Genomic DNA, 8,398 nt, shown 5'->3' on the forward strand with positions numbered 1-8,398 from the left:
AACACGTTTCAGAGAGAAGTACTGCTACCTTCGGTTAACTCAACCTCAGGCGAAGAAGTTCTTAAGTTCCTTGCGCTCCAGATGGAATTCTAACCCAACTTTTCTAGTTAAATGGCATCGCATTTACCGACTGAGCTATTTATTCCTCATTCCTATTAATTTATACTATTTAATGAACTAAAGCACTTACCTATTAACGATTTTAACAGTTGTGACATTCTCCAAATTCTCAATTGTTAACAATCGTTAAAATAATTAAGATGTTCCATTTTTAGAAGTGTATTTATCTATTTTACTCTTTATATTACTTTTCCGATTTATTTAACTTAGTGTTCTTGTAATGGAGCTTTGAAAAAAAGAAAGACGTCTTCTATATTTCATAGCAGGGAGTAAGAGGTGACATGGCTACAATCACCAAAGAAGAGAGAAACGAATAATAAATCTAACAATTTTTTGTTAATAATAAAATATTTAAACAATAAAATACATTGTTATGTGTTAACGCTGGATACTATGTAAATATTCAGAAAATATTCAAATAATATACTGTATAGAGTACAGTATAGATTATAGAAGGAAGATGAGAATACTGAGGGAAAAAAAATCATTTTCAACTTCCACAACTTCAATCAATACTGCAATATAAATTCACGTCCACTTAAATAGTTTATCCCTCAAACAAGGTTTCTGGCAAATTCCATTTGTTTTGATGCTTCTGTTGTTCCAAATCCGTTGTTCCAAAATTCTGTTAGAAACATCAGACCAGAAAAGGATTCAATTTTGGTGAAGAGGTGGAAGTGATCGAGACTCATCTAAGTGGTACAATGATCTAGGTTCCATCATGTTTTGTCCATGGTCATACAGAAGAATTTCCAACAATAGTTTGGATCACTGGTAGCCAATTTCAACCCTAATCTCAGTTACCACACTCAATGTTATAAGAGAAAACAGCACTGCAACTTAAGCCGTGCGCTCCAAAACAGCATATCGAAGATGAATACCATTGCTGTCATAGGCGATAATTAGTATTGTCCAAATATTTATTGCAAGAGCTTTTTTTTAAGAATGAGACTTTGATGGAAACAAAATGACAATTTTTCCCTAAAATCATAATAATATCAGTTTGATTATCACGCATCATTTATTCTTTGCTCTTTCTTGATAACAATTAATATCCAATTTGCAGTTTTAGAATTTCAAATATTCTGTTTATGTTTTAGATTTTCATTTACAACATTTATGGATTGTTTTTTAGATTTGAGTTCGAAATTATGAATCTAGTCAAGGTTTATTTCTTTCCTCTGAAATTGGTATCACGAGAAGAAATTTAAGCAGATCACGGTTATCATTCACAGAGGGGCTTTTTTTTATTTCTTTCCTTTGTTTAAAATAAGTTAATGAAGGGAATTTTTTCCATTACTGTGTTTTTAGAAATGAAGACAATATTAATGATATTTTGTTCAGCACATCATGGCTAAATGTAAACAGTATGGTTCCCAAAGTAGATTAACATTTACACTACACACAAAATTGTAGACTGTTGAAAGAATTAATACTCATGAAGAATCTAAAAAAAAAAAGATGCCCACGTTATGAGGCACGATGATTCAAATGCACATATTTGTGAGTAATTAGAACTATTTTAAGAAGAAAGGTGTTTTTTTACAACCAGTCTATTTACTATTATGACTCCGGTTCGGACATTTGATAATTAAAACAAAACTACACTAAAAAAATAAGTCAAATTAATCAAATGATCTTTCACTCAGCTGAAGAAGTTACTGCTTAATCAAATGCCCGGAGTTTTAAGTTTTTTCCTTTTTTATTTTAATTCGATTTTTTGTCAAATATATTCTAGTTGTAATTGCCTGCCTGGTTGGTCGAGTGGTTAGCGTATCCGCTCTCCAGTCAAAAGGCTGCGGGTTCGAATCCCGCCGTGGGCATAACTGCTAGTGATTGTCTGTGAAAATACTAGTGGTGGTGTTCGTTGTAGTTGGTGAATTGAGGTGAAGACAGAGAGCTGTAGAGCAGGTACACTCCACCGGATGAATCTTTAAATTCCCTGAAGGTGTCACATAATAATATCTGGATTTAATTCTGTAAATTAAATATAAAAGCGTAGCATTTGATTTAACTTTTATTATTTAAAATAAATTAACCCTTACACTGCCAACTCTTTTTACAAGATATTGTTTCTATGTTTCATCATAAAACGTTTATCCAAATTTTGTTTACAAAAGAGAGAGAGAAAAACAGATTTTCTTTACAATGTGCATACAAACTCCTCTGTTTCTGAAGTTAAAGTTCTGAAACAAAGCGATGTTAAGCGGTTTATTTCGACCTATTTCGTTGTTCAAGAACACGTACATCTTCCGTTTATTGTCAATTCCATTTTAGTATTAAGCAAAGATAAACTACATTGCATGCTAGGATTTTCACATTATAACTTAGTTTTCATTTCATCATTAGAAGTGGTACGTACATAGTCTTTTGCCTATCAAATATATTTTGTCTGTAAATTGCGCGTGTTACTCTGGCCGGTTTGTCTGTTTTAGAGAAAACAAAAACAATTTTTGTGGAGACAAAACACCCTTCTAACTCATATTCACACTTATAACTTTGTTAATTAGCTGTTACAAAAATTATTTGTTAATTTCGTGTTACAAAAAGGATTTGTTAATTTCAGCTAACAAACATTTTGTTATTTTCCAGTAAAAATTACTCGTTAATTTCAAGGAATAATTTGTTGCTGTACTCATAAAATCCAGACTACATATTAAAATTGCAAAAATTTCGTGTTTTATTATTATTATTATTATTATTATTATTATTATTATTATTATTATTATTATTATTATTATTATTATTATTATTTCCAAAAGTTTCAGCCCTTCAAATCCAATGTGAACAAGTTCATCGTTTCCCGATTCTCTTTCCATATCTCCTGTACTAGTGTACTATACACGATATGGAACTTTTTCACTCACCAACCCACCACTCGTGCATGAGCCCAACATAAAAAAAAAGGAGGCCATGTGAGTAATACGCTGCATTAATATTTTTGTCGAGTACATGTTTTATATAATATATTATGCATTTGCATGTTCTCTGCTAAAAACGAAAACAGAATTTTGATTGACCTACACGAATGCGCAAAACATTATCGCTTTTCTTATGGAAGGAAGGAAGTAAGGGCAAGTTGAACTCACTTTCTATACTCAGAGAATTCAGTATGGTAGAGATTGCCACCCTACCCTAAGGAACGAAGTTGAAAGCGTTCGATTCCATTTGAAAATATCCTGTTACAGACAGAAGCAACACGTCTTTCTTATTGTGTGCTACTTATCATTATTGTTGTTATTTATTTTTTGTTATTTTTGTTTTATATATTATTCCAAGATAGAATCATTTATGAGACAAACATTATGATCACCCAGTCTGTTTCCAGCCAACCAAACTTCGCCGTTGCCCGAAACGGGTAACGTCGTTAGTGTGGTATACCTGATATGGGGATTGTCTCATGGACAACAGTGGGTCCTCTCATTCCCACCGAAACACCTTAACGGCTAATTCTTACATGGGGATGGATTGTTTCTGACCAAGTATTTCCCTACATGTTGATCATGTGACCCCGATGGATTTGGGCTACTCTCAGCAAGGTAATGTCACTCTTTGTCACAAGATTCACATTGTGAAAGCATGGTTCGAAGAGCACATCCAAGCAGTCCGTGCACTTCTCTGATTGCCTCCATCTCCTAATTTGAATTCCACCAAACTTTGGTGGGATCATCGAACTTTGGGAACAAGCATCCGCACATTCACGCCGGTGCCTCATTCGGTCGTTGACACTGGGAATTTATTCTATCTACTTAGTCTAGAATACCTCAGGATACCTTCCGTTGTGAAGTCAGGTCTACCCAACCAGAAGGTGTCATTGGTACCATTCAGATGAATAAAGATCATCATCAAGACCAACATCACTTGATTTACAGCACCTGGATGTAAACAGGGAAACGTGGTACAAGACAACAAATGTACATATAAAGATGTAATTTCGGTTTCGATATTTGTCATACAGTGACATTCAGAATTCTTGACCATAATATCAAGTCCCAATGAAGGCAGAATAAATCTCTTGATGTCCTATAAGTTTCGGTGTTTGGAATGTCAGCAATGTATTATTAGAATAGCTCCAGCTCTACTCCAGAGGTACTTTCTCTCTCTCTCTCTCTCTCTCTCTCTCTCTCTCTCTCTCTCTCTCTCTCTCTCTCTCTCTCTCTCTCTCTCTCTCTCTTTCTCTTTTTTACTTCAGTGACACATTAAACGGTTTTAACTAAGCAAAAGTACTTTAATCCAAAGACAGGTGATGTTTCATATAACACATGTTTGCTCTAACACAAGCATACATTTTTTAAAAAAAAATTTTCTAATCAGCATCGTTTTTCATTACTGCATCCAGATTTATTTCCTCCCCCCTCTTCTGATCCGAAAAGTGACACTTCCGACTGTTTCGTCACCTTTCTTTAACGGATTCGAGACCACTGCCCTGTACGTGTGTTCGGACATCCAAGAATAAGGCAACGACTTTATATGTAACTGTCTGCCGTTTTCTTTAAGCTCCAAGTTGTCTTCCATACGTCCTAATCACAAACAATAAATAAATAAAGTTCACTTTAAAATAAGAAATAGTAAGTCATTCGTTTCTTTTATACATAATGAATAAAGCAATAGGATGGCACTTTGTTTTTTTTTCTCAGGTCATTTCAAAATGTAGAGATATAATATGTAAATAATAACATGTCACCTCGAACAATGTCATTATTTACACATTAACATTGCACGAGGATTCAGAAAACAAGTATGGAAATAATTGGAACAATAAAAGTATGCATTTTGCAACAGCATTCTTGTATAGTGAAGTTTCTTCTCACAATAACCAAATCTAAATGGGATTTTATTGCCATCGTAATAACGAATAATTAGGTATCAGTTTGATTCGATATAGCATTAAAATGGTCTAATTGAAGACAAAATTGAGAAGATGCAACAAAATTTATTGGAGATCGCAACATTAAATTTCATCGGACTATAGAAGAACTATTGCTTAATATCAGTTCAAATACACATATTGGCCTCTAAATTATAAACTTTTCTTTCATACAGTGTTTTCTACTGCATGTTTTCTACATGCAGCTACTAATTCCATTCCTCTTCAGTTTCCTGCGCGGTAGTTCGGTGAAGGATCGGGAACAGACTTCATTAAATTCTTCGGTCAATTGCTGCACACAGGAAGTTATGTTTGTCCGGACAAGCCTTCTCAGACGACTCTGATCTCGTTCCTAACAGTCTTAGGTTCACAGTTACGCTTCTTAGACAAGAAATGTGGGTAATTTTTCCACAGATTAAACACTCGGAGTATCTCATCTTTTGAGAAAACAGTCATTTCTGCTGTTTTAAAAATTGGGTCTCCAGTCAGACGGGCCCTCACAATAAGCCCTTGACCGAACACAGAAAGATCCTTTGTTTTTCCCATTGGGATCAACCCTGTTGGCGATTATTGACCAGTAGCATTCTTAAACAGTTGCCTAAAGCACGTGGTGACGAATGTGATCAAGTATTTTGCATATACGCTGTGTAAATGACGTTTGCCTGCATGCGTATTAAGGTTTCAAATTCAGTGGCTAGTATGTGTAGTTTAGTCAAATATTTCTGTTAAAATTCGCCCAACTGAAACATAAATAGAGATGTGCAAACAGATTTCAATGAGAATTCCAAATGCCAAATGTGAATAAAATTCAGGGTTATGATATTCGTACTGAAAAATTGATTTAAAAGAAATTAAGTTTAAAGCAATTAAACTAATTGTTTAAATAAAATTGAATTTAATTAAATTGAATGCATAAATTAATTCATTTAATTATACAGAATAATCTCATAAATTAATTAATTTGAATTAATCAATGCATTAATTTAATTTGTGAAATTCTAAACTGATAGTAACATGATTTATGTACTCCTGTATTTAAAGCTTTATCATTTTTTTTCGGGAGAACCTTTTTTGAAATCATTCAGAAACGTGGGTTTATCAAGGATGAAAAACGTGGCCAGCCCAAAGGATAATATGTAATTAACATAACATAATACACTGGTCTGTTGGCCTTAGTTACCGTAATTCAAAACAACAAAGCAAACGAATCATTTTGGGTGGACCTATCCAAGACATGGGAGACTCACATTAAAGGAACATGGCGGATGCTTCCATCATTTCGGAAGTTGCTGAACAGATATTGTCCCATGACTTCCTGATTTTCCCTACACAACTGACAATGTGTTTGTTTCCCCATTTTAATAAAGTTTAAGTTGTAGATTAATAATACTTCTAATCCCTTGAGACTTCCATACTACCTGCACCTCAGCATCATTTTGGCTTCTCAAGATCCCAGTCTTAATTCACGAGCGTCTAGTTTTGTGAACGTGTTTTAAACCATTTAGTGCACCTTTCCCTAAACTTTGCATCTGTCACATCATAAGCGTCGCTATACACTATAACACATACAAACTGTACTAGTACTATTTACAACCGCAACCACAGTCCCAGACATTGACATTGAATTTACAACAGTACAAAATCTGCTAATAATTTTGCCAATATTCCGTCCCCCCCCCCTTCAACCTTCGAGCACATTACAGACTTCAGAGATTCTCTTATATTCGAAATGTCTACACACGATAGTGATATGCTTATAGGTGCTTGGACTTCTCGAATTATTGCACATCTCATTTCAATTCTAGATAGCGTTAACAGTTAACACGATTTAGGATTACGCTTTCAGTTCTTAATTACCTTGCCTTCTTAGAGATGCCAAATCTCATCTAAGAAAAGTGAACGGAAAATCTGTTGATAGAACGTGAGCATTAAATCGATCTTGAATATGCCTTCTTCTTCTTCTTCTTCTTTTTCTTCTTCTTCTTCTTCTTCTTCTTCTTCTTCTTCTTCTTATTATTATTATTATTATTATTATTATTATTATTATTATTATTATTATTATCATTATTATTATTAGTAGGTAGTAATTTTATTTAATTATATTCTGTTCATTATCCAAGTTTCAGACATCATTTTCATGCGTACCGAACTTAACTATATTAACAGTGACATTGCGACATCAATTATACTTCATGACATTACATCCTAAACTGCATCTAATAATAACATGATTTTTCCTTTAATTTTTGCTAACTGCTTCTTTAATCAACCACAAAAAAAATGTGTTTAACACGACTGGAAAAAAAAAACGGAATGTCCACAATATTTTCATAAGCCAACATATCCACATGAAATAGGTGCTACGTGTGATTCCATATAAAATAAGTTAAAACTCAGAAAATAGTTTTATCATCATCATCATCATCATCATCATCATACCTGGTTTTAGTTCCACTTCGATGTGTTCACCCTTGTTTTCACGCAAATTAACAATCTCTTTCCAGTGGTATTTAAGATCATTGGATAACGGATGAATCCCTCTTATCTTTACTCCTAGACTCACAGGTTCACCCATTTTTCGGTAGAGAAAACATTCCTTTGTTTTGTTTAGATATTTGTCGCAAGGTACGCTAGGTTCAACAGGCGATAGGAATGCGCTATACCCCCTGGAAATAAAAGTAAAGCATATAAATCAGTCCTCCAGTTAATTATCATACTGGAATTAATATTAAATATCGAGGTACTTCCTAATGTAGAGATTAACAGAACCAGAACATAATCGTATAGCGAACCAGAACATAATCGTATAGCGAACCAGAACATAATCGTATAGCCAATGTGCACATATCGGTCACTGAATTAGAAACTTTTATTTAATACCGTGTTGGACCTCCTTTAACCCGGATCAGCACATATGCGGTTTGGCATAGATTTTACAAGGTGTTGGATTGCATCTACGTCTACAACATGCCAAGCGTTCATCGGACCTTAACTGGTTCAGATTTAACAGAATAGGACTTTACTGCTCCAGGAACTATTTATCTAACATGTCTCATACATTCTCAATGGGGGTTCAGTTCCGGGCTTTTTAGTGGCCAGGAAAGATGGTGGAAGTCGCTGTCATGCTCACTGACCCACTGCTGAATAATTCTTGTGCGAATGGACTGTAGCGTTGTCTTTCATTAACCAACGCCATCTGCTGGATAAAAAGTCAAATTTTTAGGACGGGACTCGATCGGCAACAGTGTTTAGGTATTCCATGGAGGATACCCAACCTTCCAGCAATATCAGGGGGATCCGTTCCATATAATTCGTAGGAGCACATGACTGATTTCCAGTCTTCAAGTGTTTAGTCACTGTATTTCTGACACCATAGACGAACTTTTGGTTCTTTGCAGAAATCAGTGGTTT

This window comes from Typopeltis vanoorti, chromosome 23 (assembly GCF_054136105.1).
Source record: "Typopeltis vanoorti isolate ZY-2024b chromosome 23, IOZ_Tvanoo_1.0, whole genome shotgun sequence".
Lineage (NCBI taxonomy): Eukaryota > Metazoa > Arthropoda > Arachnida > Uropygi > Thelyphonidae > Typopeltis > Typopeltis vanoorti.